Here is a 17,183-nt window from a genome sequence, read left to right as displayed (position 1 = left end):
CCGAGCTCATCCTCACTCACTTTAAACCCATTCCACTTACACTTCTCTTCCCTTGGACAGCCTCTTCTCTCAAATTTCCACACCTTCCCTGTCTCTGAAAACTCAGCTCCAGTTCATTGATTTCCTTCTACTTTAAACCCACAGGGCAAGTTTTCACTCTGAGAACCGTAACAGTCCCTTTGCGCCATTATTTATCACTCACTGTTTGATTTTTCCTTCAGTGAAATCTCCCAGGGTAGGGACACACCTTCTGAAACTTCTGTATCCCCCATTGCACAAGCCCATTGTGGAGAGTGCTCCCTAACTTGCTTGTTGATTATCCAAAAACTTGTCTCTGGGAGCTCAGGATTAGGATGTGATGTGGATTTGATGAGCACACCTAGCTTCTCTCTATTCCTTTGATTTCTGATGTATAAATATCTGTCTTAACATCATGCAGTTTTAGTGAAAACTGCTGTCATTTATTTGTATCAACTATGCACTAGAATCATGCCAGGCACTCTACATTTATTGACTCTTGAGGACACACTGCTATTAAGCAGCTGAATCTGACCTGAACCCAGATGTACTTGCCCCGAAATCCATGATTTTAACTGTGAGGTGTAGTTGTAGTCATTATCACAGTGTGAAGAGATGAGTCTCTGTGATGCATCCTTTCTCCAAGCGTAGCTTTTGGGGTCCTAATAGATTTTTATGTGAAATCAAGTCTCCATGGCTAAATCAGTTTGGTATGCGCTGCACAGAACAAGAGTAGTTTCTTTTATTAAAGAAGGGCTTGGCCCCTTTAAAGGACTGAAATACATTATGAATAGTCAGAAAAGGAATTGGTCTACAGGGTTCTAAATGTATTTGACTTGGGATTTTTTTTTTTAACACAGCACCTCAAGCGACCAGTGCATTCTGGAATATGCTTTGAAAATGTGGCTTGACAATATGCTTATATTGTCAGCTTGTTTCCTACTTCTGCATTCACTTCATTTCTATGATGTTTCTCTGAAGGGGAATATCAGCACCCCATTAAGAATTTCTATTATTAAAGTTTCGGATCAAGGTAGGACGACAGTTATCTCTGATTTTTAATATCATTCTGGATGATAGACATAGTGTCAATTATTGGCCTGTTGGGAAAAATTGCACAGTTGGGATCAAGGTCATTGAACAACATGAATCTCCAGCTATTACTCCCAGTCATCCCTGGTGCCCTATACTTATTTGTTTCCTGAGTTCTATGTATTTAAGGGAGCTGGGGGCCAGGATGTGCAAGGGGACACAATGTCTGCTGCAGAGCAGCAGAAGACAACAGGTCAATCTGCCTGTGTTGCTTCCTTCCTGATTGACATTTTTGAATGAGCTTTGATGATTAGCTTTGGAATAGACTTACTCATGTATTTAGTCAATTATTCAAAATATTTACTGAACACCTATTCCATGCCAAGCTCTATGTTTTGTGTTTGAAGAATAAACAGAAGCCCAGTCTTGTCCCAAATTAATTCCCATTTCAGTGTGGGAGATAGATACATACTATATTACAATGATGCAGAAATGATGTGCACTCAAAGAGAACCACAGTATCAATTTCAGTAGAAGCTTCTGGAAGAGTGGACCAGTTGGATAGGAATTGGCCAACCAAAGGTGGGGAAGGTGAGTAGCAGGGGGTATGGGAGCTGAGGAAGGGATTCCTGATAGAAGTCAAACTGAGCCCAGTGTGGAGATGAAAAATAGAACAGAGTGCATACAGAATCATTCAGCTCTGATAAATCATTTACAGCTCCCACACACATAACACATTTTTAAGGAAAGGCTGGAAGTAGAGAGATAGTGCCCCAGCATTGCATTATCTTTTATTGCCCCTATCTTTTTTCTGGGTCGTAACTATCAAGAAATAATCACAGGGTCCCCGGTGATTTTGCAGTTTTCTTGGGTCCCATGATAGATTTTTCCCCTCCTCCACTCACAGATTAATGCAGCCTCAGAGCTGAGTTCAGACCACTTCTGTGGTTAACGCTGGGGAGAAGGTCTCATTTCAGCGGTTAGGAACAAGAGTATCATTTTTCAGGGCCATGTACTTGAGTTGAATCAAGGTGCCTCCATTAATAAAGTAAGTCCCAGCAGGATAAAAAGTGCTTCTACAACTTCAGGAAATGCTGAGCAATGAAATATGCCTGCTGGGGTAGTCAAGGCAGAGTTAATACATTTATTTCATCTTTTCTGATGTTAAATGGTAATCACTGGCCCTGTGTTTTTACCAGTCTTCTTAAGAAGGAGAAACTCTTCCACAGAAAGGCCAAGTCGCTTCTTGAAAAATCATATTCTTTCTGTGTGATGCTAATAGAATTACAGTTCTTACCGCAATCTGAGAAGTTGCTAGACACAATGTAGATCTGAGTATATGTGCTGCAAAAACAGAAATAAAACATAGACAATCATGGCCCCAGATCCTGTAATCTATCATTTTAAATGTATTAGAGGTGATGAGAAGTACTTTATGACAAATATGAATTAAATTAACATATTTCTGGACTCCTAGAATGTTTAGGTACTGAAGTAAAGGTAAGATGGTAGGATGTCAAGGGCCCATATTTTTTGTTTTATATTCCCAGCTTTATTGAGATATAATTGACATACAACACTGTGTAAGTTTAAGGTGTTCGATGTGATAATTTCATACAGGTATATATTGTGAAATGTTTACCACAATAAGGTTAAGTAGTAACATCCTTCACCTGATAGGATTGTTATTTTGTTTTTATTATAGTGAGAACATTAAAACAACTTTAAAAGCAACTTTAAGACATACAACACCATATTGTTAACTATAGTCACCATGCAGTACATTAGGTCCCTGGGACATACTCATTTTAAAGCTAAAAGTTTATACCCTTTGACCAGCATCTCCCTTTTCTTCCCACCCCAAAGCCCCCAGCAACCACCATTCTACTCTGCTTCTATCAGTATGCTTTTAGATTCCACATATAAGTGACATCATATAGTATTTGTCTTTCCTTATCAGACTTATTACACTTAGCATAATGCCCTCAAAGTCCATCCATATTGTTGCCAATGGCAGGATTCTGAATAATATTCCATTATATGTATCACATTTCCTTTAGCCATTCATTTGTTGATGGGCACGTAGGTTGTTTCCATGTCTTGGCAATTGTGAATAATGCTGCAATGAATATGAGGGGACAGATATCTCTTTCAGATAGTGATTTCATTAAGTGGGATTAATGAAGTGGGAGAAATGAACCCCTGTTTTAGCCACAGAAAACATTGACAGGAACACAGATCTGCTCAGCCATGGTGTGACCTAGGGTGTTTTTTTGACCTCTCTGTGCCTCAGTTTCTTCATAGGCAAAGGAAGGATAAGATCATCTGTTTTTGTACAATAACTTTGATGGTTTAAAGATATTTGTAAAACGTATAGAATGATACTTGCAGATATTCATTCTTAAATAAGGAGCAGCTCATTCCTAAATTAGGATTGCATCCCGAAGTATGTAACATATTTAATTCCTTGTGAAATAGCTCTGCCTCCTGCTCACTCCTGTGTTTTTAAGATATGAGCTCCGAATTTTTATTTTACCCGTAGCTGCATCTAATTCCCTATGGTGTCTTCAACAATAAATAAGTTGCTTTATATTAATTCCTAGAAGGTTTATACCCAGGTTCTGTGTACATTAAGACAAAATGAATCTTCATCCCTCATTCATTTTAGAGAATAAAATGACTTAATAAGTCTGTAGGATGGGAGGAAGATGAAAATAAGTGACATGTGAATTAGACCAGTCATTGAGCAACTTGCAGAAGCTGTCTCTCCAAGCATAATGCTGAGCAGCCCTTTCCAAGTTATGTCATGCTCTTTTGAGTTCATGAGTTTTATTTCTCTGGAGAAGGAGCAGAAGGAGCTCAACCATTGCTCCTTTAACATGATTTTCTAACTCCAGTTTATGTATCCCTGGGGCACCTCAGGCAGAGTTCTCCATGTGCCTCTTGGTGGATGGATATTTCTATGGTCTAATTTCTTCTAGAGATGGATGATATCTCAATCCCATTCCTAGGCTTGCTGGGGGCAGAGGGGCTCTTGGATTAAAGCTTTGCCCCTAAAAATGTAAATGCCTTTGGAAGATAATTAGCCTTATCCTCCACATACAATTTAGTAAGAGGGATTTTATTTGGGGCAGGTGTGCAAATATGAAAACATGAAGGCCCTGGGAGAAAGGTCATCATGAAGGGACTGAAAGGACATTCCAAAGTACCAGAATTAGAGGAAGTAAACTCATCCCACTGCAAATAATTACATGGCTGGAGAAAACATAATTATGTCTGATTCCCTGGTCTTCCAGCCAGCCATTACCGTAAAGAAGATTCTGAGTTAACTAGCTTAAGGAGGGTCCTGCCTTGCTCAACTTATTCTCTTGGTTTTTGAGATACAGAATTAGAATGAAATCAGAATGAAAATGATAAAAAGCTTAAAAGTGAGGTTGGGTGGGGGTGTTTCCCATGCTACTTTGAAAAAGAGTCTGTATGGGCAGCTACAAAAGTATAGCAGTTCATGGAGTAGAAAATGGGGTTGTTATAAGTCTTCCTGTGGTCAACAAGTTCCTGTCTAGTATGTGAGAAATACAAGAAAGGGCAAAGTCATTTTGGATTTTCTTTTCGGTATATGGACCCTGTTTCTTGAATTTTAACACTCCTCCAACAATGGACCATTTGGGTGATGACTTTATAAAAATTGCAATGAAATCATGTGACTAAGACCAAATGATTTTACTATTGAAGTAGTGGGATGCAGGACAGAAAGCTAGTCTTGACAGTGTCGCTCTTAGTTACATGAAGGAGGAAAGAATCTTCTCTCTCCACTCAGTCACTTTTGCAGCAGTGGCAGCCACCTCCTCTCTTTGTTCTACTGTTGGCTGAGAAACCAGCTAATCAATCAGTTGCCTCCTAGATCAAATTCAGAAAGTCTGGACTTTTGGTAAACATAGCAATGTGAGCATGTGTGCTTAGTGCCACTTCCACTAAGTACTGTGCTGGTAAGGGACTAATAAATGGGAATAAACTACAAGGAAAGAGGAAAGATTGAGCATCATATGTAGAGAAATAGAGTGACCTAGAAGGGATAAAAAGACTGAAGTCAAATTTCTGGAGATTCAATATCTAAGAAGAAAAATGCAGTGAATGAGGTTAATAGTAGATCAGCATGGCAGAATAAAAGATTAGAACTCTAAAGACATAGGGAGGGAAACTATCCAAATTGAAACAGGATTTTCCAAAAATTAATGACAGATCTCAGAGGCTCAGAGAACAGTATGCAGTTTACACACACACACACACACACACACACACACACGTACACACAGGTCTGATTATGTTGCAAAAAGCTGTGGTTTTCTCTAGCACAGTGAATAGATTTGTCAAATCACTATGTTGTACTCCTGAAACTAATGTAATACTGTGTGTCAACTATACTTCAATTAAAAAATAAAATTAAAAAACCTCTTGTGGTTTTCCCACAAAATGATCATCTCTACAAAGGGCATCATATATCTGTCATCATCAGCACCAAGAAAGTCAAGGATAAAGTCAGTACCTTACAAGATAGTAGTCAAGGTGTAACCTATTTGGGGGATTGGTGCTCGCACAGTAACATGGGTAGTTTATTTTAGGGCTCAGAGCCCTTTCTCTGTGTGACGCAGTTGTGTGAGCTGATGATGGGGATAGGTGACAGCTGCTTCCTCACCTACCTGGAGACCCCTTGCACAAAGACTCAGGCGCTTTCGTGGCCAGGGTCAGCCCCCAAAGCAGACAAGAGAAAAAGCAGGGAACCGTCCAAGAACTCTAGACATTGTTCTGCTGGTCCTCTCTCCTCACACCTATGACACTTGAACTAGTCCAGGGTAGACATCTGAGCCCTCTCTCAAGGGCATAGAGCAGTCTACAAAACCTTTCTTTCTTTTCCAAGTGCAGGTATGAGGAGGTGCCTTGAGAAAGGGGAGAAGGTGATCTGAGTCTGGGACACTACATCTTCCTCATTACTAGCACCCAACTACTTCTGGCATTGGGGTTTGGGAATGATAATGGGGGAAGGGTAAACATCTTTTTACCTAACAACCAGCAGTTGGTGTCCTCTGCTGCTTTTCCTGCCGATTTCTCTGGCACCCACAAGAGCTCCTTAGAGGTCTATGGTGAGCAGCCTTTCTGAACAACTGGCTGAGAGCTGGTTCAAATTCTATCCCTACTGGACTCTTGACCCCAGCAGAAGCCTCAGCACCTCATAAGTTCCAGAGATTCCTCACCATACACGCAGCCCTCTTTGACTGCATCAAGCACGGGGATTTAAGTACAGCTATTTCCATACTCCCAGAAACTTCTGTTTCCTTGGCAACAAGGGCTTCTCTAATTCCTTGCTCAGAATGGCACAGGGGCAAACATGCTTGTCCACAGTTTCAGGAGACATCTAGCTGGTTAATAAAATGCAAAGGCAGGTAACCAACACCTTAAAAAGTACAAGGGAGGTATCTGGATCCAACTGATCAGCTCTTTATTTTATTTTATTTTTTTTAAATTTATTTATGATAGTCACATAGAGAGAGAGAGAGAGAGAGAGAGAGAGAGAGGCACAGACACAGGCAGAGGGAGAAGCAGGCTCCATGCACCGGGAGCCTGACGTGGGATTTGATCCCGGATCTCCAGGATCGCGCCCTGGGCCAAAGGCAGGCGCCAAACCGCTGTGCCACCCAGGGATCCCCTGATCAGCTCTTTAAACCAAGAGGAGTTTATTTCCCTCTGGCCTTTGTCTGGACTTCAAGCACCAATCTCTAGATACCAGGAAAAGTCCCACTCCACTTCTCCTTGCACTGAAACCATCACTTCCAGGGGAAAAGTCAGAATCTAGCATGGCTTATCCTTGCTCTGAGGAAGTCTTCTGGGGAGTCTAGAGAAGTGGTTAACAAGGATCAGTGCTGGGGATGAGTTCAATATGGTAAGATCTGAACTATATTTTAAGACTGACTTACAGTAATAATCTCTGATTCTCTGCCTTCCTTCCGTCTATCCTGCCATGACTCATCTTGATATTTTAAGTTACAACAAAGCCTTTACACTCAATTCCCAGGGCTCAGTAATGGAATACTAAGCACTTGTGAGGCTTTGAGAATCATTTGACACAACAAAGGAGCTTGTGTTCATTATTATAAAATGGATTCTAGATTCTCAAAAAAGAAAAAAAAAAAAAAAACAGACAAGTCCTGCCACTGTTCTCATATAAATTTGAGCCAATAACAAATTTCACAGGGAACTTTAGTGACAGAATCACATGGTGAGAATATCCCTGGATTTAGTTTTGGAAGACCTTGATATTATGTGTCTCTCCCCTCTCCCTATCTTTTGTCCTCAGCTGAGAGACATTGACCAGTAACCCAATAAAATGACAATACCTACTATTTTACATGGTTCTATGATGATATTTCAGATCATATTTACAATTTTTTTCATATTTACAATTTATTGAAAAAGCTTTAAAAGCCAAATTCCATACAAAACTGAAAAATGGTCATACATCCTGTATCAGACAATTGTCAATGACCCAGAGATATCTGGCCTTCTGAGGCTTACAAAGTCCTTAAATTATCATATAATTTTTACCATGAAGCAGCTTGAATCCAGAAAGTGGGAAAGATCTCTTGTCTTCCAGTTCTGCCTGTTTTCCATCACACCACACATCCAGGTATGCACAAGCAATTATTCGGTTCATCACAGTGACTACACCAAAATGACATCTTCCTTGTTTTTATTTCACATAATAGTAATATATTTTCCTTTATGCTTTGCTACTCCATTGCTGATCTACCTGAAAGAAGGCCAGCATTCCAGAAATAGGTTCCTGTGCCTTTTGGCATGAGTCTTTTCAAGCAGCATGATTGCAGAAGAGAATCCTGTTATGCTATAGGAGGATGATGGGATCTGAGACAGTGGCTTCCAATCCTGGCTGCATATTAATCCCTCCTGTCACCAAAGCTTTAAAAATAATGCCAGTCTCTGTCACTACCCCCTCCCTGTCCTTGTCTAAGCCAATTAAAAGAATCCTTTGGGGTAGATGCCAGCCATTGCATATGTTCAATCTTTCCAGGTTCTTCTCACGGGCAGCCAATGTTGAGAAGTACTGACCTTGCCACTCCAAGTGTGATCTGGAGGCCAGAAGCATATCTCATCCGAGAGCTGGTTGGAAATGCAGTTTTAAGCTCCACCCCTGACCTGTTAATCAAAATCTGTCTCTGAACATGATCCCCAGTGGTTTACATGCACTTTAAAGCTTGAGAAGCCCTGCTAAAGAGAATAGAACTTGGCCTTAGAAGACAGAGGGTGAGGAAGAAGGGCAGTTTAACTCTGATGAGATACTTGGAGGTGCTTGGATTTAGAGGCATGTGCACCATGAGGCATGAGACCCTTACTTCCCTGTTCCTCCCATCTAGTCTCCCAGACCCCTCCTACATACCCTTCATTCCCAAACAGTCCCTTCCTGAAGTCAGAGGTGGGTCTGAAGGATGTAATGGATGATCTGATTCAGTACCAAGAAACCACAGAAATGTATTAAACAGGTGAAAAGCTGAGGCCATAATTTTATTTTTATTTTTGTTTTATTTTATTTTTTACATTTATTTTTAAGTTAGATTTGCTGACATATAGTATAACACCCAGTGCTCATCCCATCAAGTGCCCTCCTCAGTGCCCATCACCCAGTTACCCCAACTCCCCAACCACCTCCCCTTCCACAACCCTTTGTTTGTTTCCCAGAGTTAGCAGTCTCTCATGGTTTGTCTTCCTCTCTAATTTTTCCTACTCAATTCCCTTCCTTTCCCTTATAATCCCTTTCACTATTTCTTATATTCCACATATGAGCAAAACCATATGATGATTGCTCTTCTCGGATTGACTTACTTCACTCAGCATAATACCCTCCAGTTCCATCCACATCGAAGCAAATGGTGGGTATTTGTCCTTTCTGATGGCTGAGTAATATTCCATTGTTTATATAGACCACACCTTCTTTATCCATTCATCTGTCGAAGGACATTGTGGCTCATATTTTTATTCTAAATGTCAATGTGATCCCAAACTCTGAGCAGGTCTCAAAATTTAAATGAATCAGATTTTGGTTTTTTAAAACCTGAACTAAAAACAAAAAACCCTGAACTAATAGTATTACATATTTACAAGTAGTGGTATTTTGATGTAACCTATACAACACCTGATTAAACTTGTTCATGTACATGACTGCCAATTCAATAGTGAGTACCTTGAAAGTAGGGGTTGTGTTTTATTCATCTTTGGATTTTTAGCATCTGCCACTGGTTGTAGCACATGGTAGGTAGAAGCTTGATAAATGTTGAGTTCAGTAAAATATTCATTATGTTCCTAAATGAAGGAACATATATTCTAATCAATTAGCTATTGATGAGGGGATTTATTATACAAAGATGAAAGACAGCAGTTACTGCTTACTTTCTTTTTCCTAAATTTCCAGGTTTTGATTTCTACAAAAGAACTCAGAATTTGAAAGAGAATGGCCCCCAGTGAGTTTGGTTATATCTATCTATTCTGTTCAGCCACCCTTGTTCCTTGTCATTGGCCAGGGACATCACAGAAAAATCTGCAGCAGTCATTGGTGCATTTGACTCAGGAAGAACATTCCTCCATTTCTTCCAGATCTCTGGATCTTTCCTAGTATCAGCTTCCTTCAGTTCGCAAGTTCTTTGACCTTGGCTCAGACTCCACCATCCCATAGAGCGCTGCTGCAGTCCATTGTGCCACAGGGTAGATTTGATGCAACAATTTTCAAAACCCGTTCAAGGCCCTGCCATGCCTCTATTAGGCCTTCTGCTGCTCAATCCAGTAGTCAGATAGGAAAATTAACATCTTGGTTCTGACTCCCCTGATTTCACTCAAATAAAGAGAAGTCAGAAGTGACAAACTCCTGTTCTGAAAATGAACAAAATTTATTTTGTTGGAATAACTTTATTTTGAGTAGTATGGAAATTTGCTTTAAGAATATTGAGAAAAGCTTCAAATTTTGATGTGATTAGCTCAAGCAGTTTTATTCCTTCACAAAGGCAACTAAATACACTTCCTTATTGAGTTTGCACAAACGCTACAACAAATGAATAGGAAACATTTAAGTAATTTCCCCAGTAAAATGGAATTGCAAAGCAAAGCAGTGAACATAGCTTATTGTAAATTTTTGCAATAAGTATGAATTTCCATTGATTTAAAAGCCTTGTCTGAGACAACTGACACAACCTTCACTGATGCTGCTGGAGGTACTGCTGCCATCACTGAGTGGGAAACAGTGCCTCCAACACTGACAGAGAGGCACTACCAGAAGCAGAAGAGCTTCTCTGTGCCTCCCATTTTAGATTGGGAGTATCTCCTTAGAACCTAGCTAGCAAGGGAGTTTGGGATTTGTGAAATGTCCCAGTGGTATAGGTAAGATCATAAAAGGATCAATGGACAATCTGAGTATGAATACATAATATTTAGCACATCTGTGTTGTGTAATTTTACTACAGTATCTCTGTGTGTAGATTTATCTTCATTTTTCCTGCTCAGGACTCCCTGTGTTTCTGAAATCCAAGGATTCTTATCTTTAATTTGGACAAATTGCCAGTCTTACCTCTTGAACATTTCTTATCCCCTATAATAAAGAATCTGACTCCATTTCTTTATGTTTGACTGCTAAAAGACTTAAGCCACATCCATTCTTCTTCCACTTCTGCCTCTCACCTTTGCAAGTTGATGAGAAAACCTGAGTGTTCTCTTCTTAGGTACCAGCAGGCAGCTCAAACTACATAAGCCTTAGCCTGTTCACTGGAACACTCACTCCATCCCCTAGCCACCACAAAAAATAAAAATAAAAAAAAATAAAGTCAGCCAGATACACAGCCTTGATGTGAAAGGAAAGAAAGGATTTCATTGTTAAAACCAAGCTTGATAAAAAACAAAACCAAAAAAACCAAGCTTGAAAGCCACTGTCACTTTGAATCCCCATCTACCAACAGAGTGTGATGTGCCAACTATTGTTTTAGGCTGCAGAGACATGGTAAACAAGACAGACATGTGACACAGATAATCATTAGATCAATTACTCTAAATCATAGTGACCAGTAAGTTCTATGAAGTTGAGTAAAAGAGAGTCAGGCATGATGGGGAGAGAGGAGGCTGCAATTGTAGAAAGACTCCTACAGAAGTCTTCTCTACGTTGATATCTAAGCAGAGAACCAAAGCAAATGAGGAAGTGACCCACAGAGATCTGGAGCCAGGTTTTCAGGAAGAAGAAATGGCAAATACAAAAGTCCAGACAGAATCATGCTTGGCATGTACACAGACCAGTAAGAGGCCAGTGTGGCTGGAGCGTAAAGATGGGGGGAGTGGCAGGGAAGTCAGGGAGGGCCAGAGGCCTGAGCATATTGAGGCTCTGGACTTCATTCTAACTATGATATAGAGAAGGTTGACAAAAGTGATATGATCTGACCTTATAAGAGGACAGGTCCTTTTCTTCTCCAGGGACAATGGCCATGGACTAGGAAGTAGAGTGAAGGGAGGAGGAGGGAGATCCATTGGGACATTGCAGTGTCCAGTAGAGCATGAAAATGTCTTGGTAAGAGAGGTGTGATGGCAGAACTTAAGGCTGGATTACACGTGGGCTATGAGAGAAATTGAAGCACTGGGGCTGAGCCTAATGCTACCAGGATATGAACAGTGGAGGGAGAAAGTTGGGGGTTGGGTATCCCAAATTCTGGGGTTGACTTGTTAAATTTGAGACACCCAACAGACATCCAGGTAGGCCATGGGTCTATGAACGTGGGGTTCAGGGGAGAGACCAAGGGGGGAGTTTATTTCGGAAGCCTTCAGCATATAGATGGCATTTATATTCATAACCATTAACCAGTTGAGATCCCCCATCTCTTTAGATAGAGAAGAGAGCTGAGGACAGAGTCCTTGTAAAAATCTCAGCTTAGAGTTTAGGAAGAAAAGAGGACCCAGCAAGCCGAATAGTCAGTGAGGTAGGACACTCAAGAGAGCAGAGAGTTGGAGTAGCCAAGCAAAGAATAGGATTCATGAAGAAGAGAGTGAGCAACAGAGTCAAATCTACTGAGACCTGAGGAAGAAGTGCACAGAGAATGAGCTATTGGATTTTCCAACGTGGAGGTCAAGGGTGACCTCAACAAAAGCCTATTTAATGGCTGAACAAAAGCCTGACAGAAGTGAGCTGAATAGAATTGGAGGGAGGGGATGGACACAATGAACATAGTCTTTAAGGAGCTTTGCTGGGAGGCTCTGTAGCTGGAGGGGAATGTGGGGTCGAGGAAGGGTTTTTTGTTTTTAACATTAGAAATATTTCAGCACGTTCATGTGTTCATGTAATGAGACACTAGAGAGGATAAAATCCACTGTAGGCACAGGAGTGGGAGGGGGAATACTTGCTGGAACAAAGTCTAGCTGTGGACAAAAGATGGCAGGGGCTCCACCGCCCAAAGGGGTAGGTGTGGGGGGCTTCCCCTTTTCAATAGCACAGACAAGACAATCACAAGGAAGGATAGTAGAGTCCATGAATTCAAGTATTTGTAGATGGTAGAGCTGCCAATGGGAGCATGGGAGATTTCTTTTTTGATCTAGGTGTAATAGATTCAAGATCATCTTTTGAGACTCAGGAAAGGAACAAGGCAATGGGATTTTGAAAAAAAGGGAAGGTATAAAATAGTTCTCTAGGACAGGGCTTTTATTTTATTTTTTATTTTTTATTTTTTATTTTTTTTTGGACAGGGCCTTTAAAAAACAAAATTCAGGGCAGCCCCAGTGGCTCAGCGATTTAGCGCCACCTTCAGTCTGGGGCCTGATCCTGGAGTCCTGGGATAGAGTCCCATATGTCGGGCTCCCTGTGTGGAGCCTGCTTCTCCCTCTGCCTGTGTCTCTGCCTCTCTCTGTGTCTCTCATGAATAAATAAATACAATCTTTGAAAAACAAAACAGAAAAAAAAAAAAACAAACTCAACCAAGTAAACTTGAAGATCTAATCGGCTTTATTAAATGATTTATAAATTGGGCAGCATCCCAACTAGCAAGTGGAGCGGAGTTCCTCTGAGTCCAATAAAAGAAGGATTTTTGAAGGCAGACAGAGGGCACAAAAAAAAGGAAGAAAGGAATTTCTTAGCAAGGAATGCATTATTTTGTCAAGGTTGTTCTCCAAAGGAGAGCAGAAGGGGGTCCATCAGTAAGTTTCCTAGTATTGATCAGGAAATTCCAACTTAACTGGCTAAAGGTTACATTTTTGGGAGGTGGAGACTGCTGTGTGGTTATAAATCTAAAGCAAAGCAGGGGATCCCTGGGTGGCTCAGCAGTTTAGTGCCTGCCTTTGGCCCAGGGCACGATCCTGGAGGCCCCGGGATCGAGTCCCATGTCAGGCTCCCGGCATGGAGCCTGCTTCTCCCTCTGCCTGTGTCTCTGCCTCTCTCTCTCTCTCTCTCTCTGTCTCTGTGTCTATCATGAATAAATAAATAAAATCTTTAAAAAAAATAAAGCAAATTGGATTAGTGGTGTGTGTTTCTACAGCTATGTTTGGGCCCCAAGTGGACAAGAGGTGGGATGTAACTAGTACTAAGGGATGATATGCAAGTTTGATAAAAGAGCAAGGGAGTCTAGAGTGATCAGAATGAAGGGTGATAAAATATGAATCTTCACTTCCCTCCCTACAGCAAAAAGACCTGAGAAACAGCAAAAAGGTGACAAGTTAATGGACCCAAATGGCTGGAGTATAGATATCACAGTATTAAAAAGAAAACCACAGTCCCAAAATAGTGTCACTTAGGCTGAGTCCCCAAACTGGGGCTTAGTACATAATCTAATTGCAGTTTCAACCTCCCCACAAATGTAGTGTTAATAGCCCAATCAGGAATCTTTTGACAGGCCCTCTACATCCTCCAAAGAAAGATAAGCTAATCAGCCTGATAAGATCTATTCTTTCCCTTAAGAAAAGTGACTTTGCCAGGAATAATTCTTCTGCTAATAACTTTCTTGCTCCATCCTTCTTCTTGAAAGACCTTCCATTTTGTATGCCTCCTCAGAGCTCCCCTCTACTTGCCAGATGGGATGCTATTAATACACGAATTGGTTTTTGTTGTTGTTGTTTTGTTTTTTGTTTAGATTTTATTTATTTATTTGAGAGAGAGAGACAGCAAGGATGAGTGGAGGTAAGGAGGGGCTGAGGGAGAGGGAGTAGCGACTCCTTGCTGAGCAGGGAGCCCCGATGCGGGCTCAATCCCAGGACTCTGAGATCATGATCTGAGATCAGACACTTAACCAACGGAGTCATCCAGGTGCCCCACATGAATTGTTTAATAAAGCCAATTAGATTGTCAAATTTACTTGGTTGAATTTTATTATTTAACAAAGGGGAAAGATAAGTATTGATATTCAAGGAATAGAGCTCTGTGGGCCAGTTTAGGTCCTGCCTGAGATTGGGGTGAGGTATGGGTGAAGGGGGCCATCTTATAAGGAGCAGGTGAAGCTCTAAATGTGTCCTTCAATCCTGTCAGGCAATATAAAGCCAAGAGCATTCCACGAGATATTCCACTTCATGTTTAAGAAGATTCAATCTATTTTATTTTAAGTCTTGTAGCAAGGCTACAACTGTCTTACTATAATCAGTTAACACTGAGCACCTACCACATGCTGGGCATTTGTGTGAACCTGTCTGATGCCATCTTGGACAGATGCCATGGTGACCACTCTGTGAACTGAAGTGTTCTTGAACACACATCCCTCCCATCATTCTTTCTTTTTGTTTAATCACACCCTCAAGTACACTCTGGGAAGATAATGTCCCTGATCTGCTCTGGAGATATGTCTATGATTTTTTTCTTTTCTTTTCTTTTCTTTTCTTTTCTTTTCTTTTCTTTTCTTTTCTTTTCTTTTTTTTTTAAATATTTATTTATTTATTTATGATAGACATAGAGAGAAAGAGAGGCAGAGATACAGGAGGAGGGAGAAGCAGGCTCCATGCCAGGAGCCCGACACGGGACTCGATCCCGGGACCCCAGGATAGCGCCCTGGGCCAAAGGCAGGCACTAAACCGCTGAGCCACCCAGGGATCCCCCCTCTTTTCTCTTTTTCTTTTCTTTTCCTTTCTTTTCTTTTCTTTCCTTTCTTTTCTTTTCTTTATTTCTTTTCTTTCTTTTCTTCTTTCTTTCTTTTCTTTTCTTTCTTTCTTTCTTTCTTTCTTTCTTTCTTTCTTTCTTTCTTTCTTTCTTTCTTTCTTTCTTCTTTCTTTCTTTTTCATGAGACACAGAGAGAGAGAGAGGCAGAGACACAGGCAGAAGGAGAAGCAGGTTCCATGCAGGGAGCCTGATGTGGGACTTGATCCCGGAACACCAGGATCACCCCCTGAGCCAAAGGCAAACACTCAAATGACCACCCAGGCACCCCATGTCTATGATTTTCGAACATTTCTTCCCGGAAGTCTTTCATGACTATTTCCCAGCTTCTAGGGCTATAAAAGCAGGTGTTACAGGTGGTGATGTTATAGAGATCTACTAGTCTTCCAGCTGCCCAAGACATACTTCTCTTCATTGGTCCCCTTAAGAAACCTTTCTCATCAAACTGGGTGTGTCTTTTTCCTTCAGTTTTATGGCTCTTTTGGCCTTTGGAGGTCATTTTGCACATCCTTTCCAAGCAACACCTGTTCTCAGTATTTACATGTACTAAATCATTGGATCTTTAAAACAACCCCATAAGGTTGTTGTTTTTATTTTGCAGCTGAGAAAACTGATAAAAGAGATTAACTGGCTTTTTCCATTTGTGAATTCTTACATACAAGCCATGATCATTGCTTCCTGGATGTAGTTTCATAGTGTTGAGACTACACAAAACTATTTCCTTGTGTATAGTAGAAAAGGACTTATGGAAGGGGTAGGCTGTTCATTTTGGGGAAAATTATACCAATGAGATAAAGATCCTGAGCTCTGGAAAATACCATATCCTTCTTAGCATTTGGTTACATTTTAAGAAATTTAAGCCAGTACAAGGACATTCAGACCCTCCTCTGTCCCCCTGAAGGCAGGAAATAAAATTCCCATATGAAAAATACCCTCCCTATACTAAAAAGTAAAATGACATTTACATTTGGTTACTCTTTGTTGACCTTAGGATTAGTGAACTTGATTTGAAATACGTCAGCCTGACAAGTTTGGGTCTGGCAATGATTTTCAAGGAGGGCAGAGACAGCCCCTAAGGGACATCTCAGCAAATACTGAGAATTTTTTGGCCACTTCAATGACTGAATAGGGAGAAGGATACTGCTGACATCTCTAGGGTTCAGGAAAGCTAGATGTTCTACGAGGCATGGGACTTTCACGTAGCTGTGAAACTACTTAAATTTAAGCATATATTTTTGTCCAGTTTTAGCTGAATTTTTCTAGGAATACACCAAATTTACTAGGACAGCAATTCTTTTTTAAAACGAGGGAAGATTGTACTTTGTTTTCATTGGAATTTTACCAAGTTGTTCACTATTTTAGAAAATCCTCACTCTGCCTGTAGTATTTCAGTCACCAAGGCAACATACGGTATCAGTGTACATATGCACCAGTTGTATTCACAATGACATCTCTTTGTCAGACAGTTTAGAGCAGTCACACATATTTTTGGAATCTGGCTAAGGAAAAGTTGAACAGGGGATATAGTTACTGATATACATTTATGTGCCTGCAGTTATTTCCACCCATAGTTACAGCTGTCCATCCAGGGGACAAATAACTTGGAAGACTACTGGCTTCTCAACCAGTAACATGACATGAAGTTGCACGGCCAGTGAACATAATGTGATATAAAAGTAATCCATGGAGTCTATCTTTGAATGAGATATTTAGGTAGTTTTGGAAGAAACAGGATCTTATATTCCAGGAGCCATGGGCAGGCTACCCCAAAATGTGCCCTCTTGGCACATTGAGTATTTTAAGTAAAAGTTACTTAGGAGACAGCCAGTACAAGGACATTCAGACCCTCCTCTGTCCCCCTGAAAACAGGAAATAAAATTCCCATATGAAAAATACCCTCCCTATGCTAAGAAGTAAAATGACATCCTTATCATCAGATATGGGCACTTTAAAGCTAAGAAAACTGTGGAAATAA

At 40.7% G+C, this 17,183-nt stretch overlaps 3 long non-coding RNA genes across 3 annotated transcripts; 2 read left to right on the top strand and 1 right to left on the bottom strand.

Annotated features, from left to right (window-relative positions):
- Positions 1-2,174: 2,174 nt before the first annotated feature.
- LOC100684050 lies at positions 2,175-6,386 on the bottom strand. Its single transcript, XR_005365775.1, has 2 exons — positions 6,108-6,386; positions 2,175-2,394 (listed from the first exon to the last, which is right to left on the bottom strand). It is a non-coding gene; the product is annotated as an uncharacterized LOC100684050 (long non-coding RNA).
- Positions 6,387-6,411: 25 nt separating this feature from the next.
- LOC119873657 lies at positions 6,412-10,645 on the top strand. The gene is made up of 4 exons (XR_005365776.1): positions 6,412-6,985; positions 8,132-8,364; positions 9,527-9,575; positions 9,709-10,645. It is a non-coding gene; the product is annotated as an uncharacterized LOC119873657 (long non-coding RNA).
- Positions 7,268-8,104, top strand: LOC111097708. The gene is made up of 2 exons (XR_005365777.1): positions 7,268-7,729; positions 7,860-8,104. It is a non-coding gene; the product is annotated as an uncharacterized LOC111097708 (long non-coding RNA).
- Positions 10,646-17,183: the final 6,538 nt, after the last annotated feature.

The sequence above is a fragment of the Canis lupus genome, chromosome 10 (assembly GCF_011100685.1).
Source record: "Canis lupus familiaris isolate Mischka breed German Shepherd chromosome 10, alternate assembly UU_Cfam_GSD_1.0, whole genome shotgun sequence".
NCBI classification, from domain to species: domain Eukaryota; kingdom Metazoa; phylum Chordata; class Mammalia; order Carnivora; family Canidae; genus Canis; species Canis lupus.
This window is presented reverse-complemented; position numbering and strand designations above follow the sequence as displayed.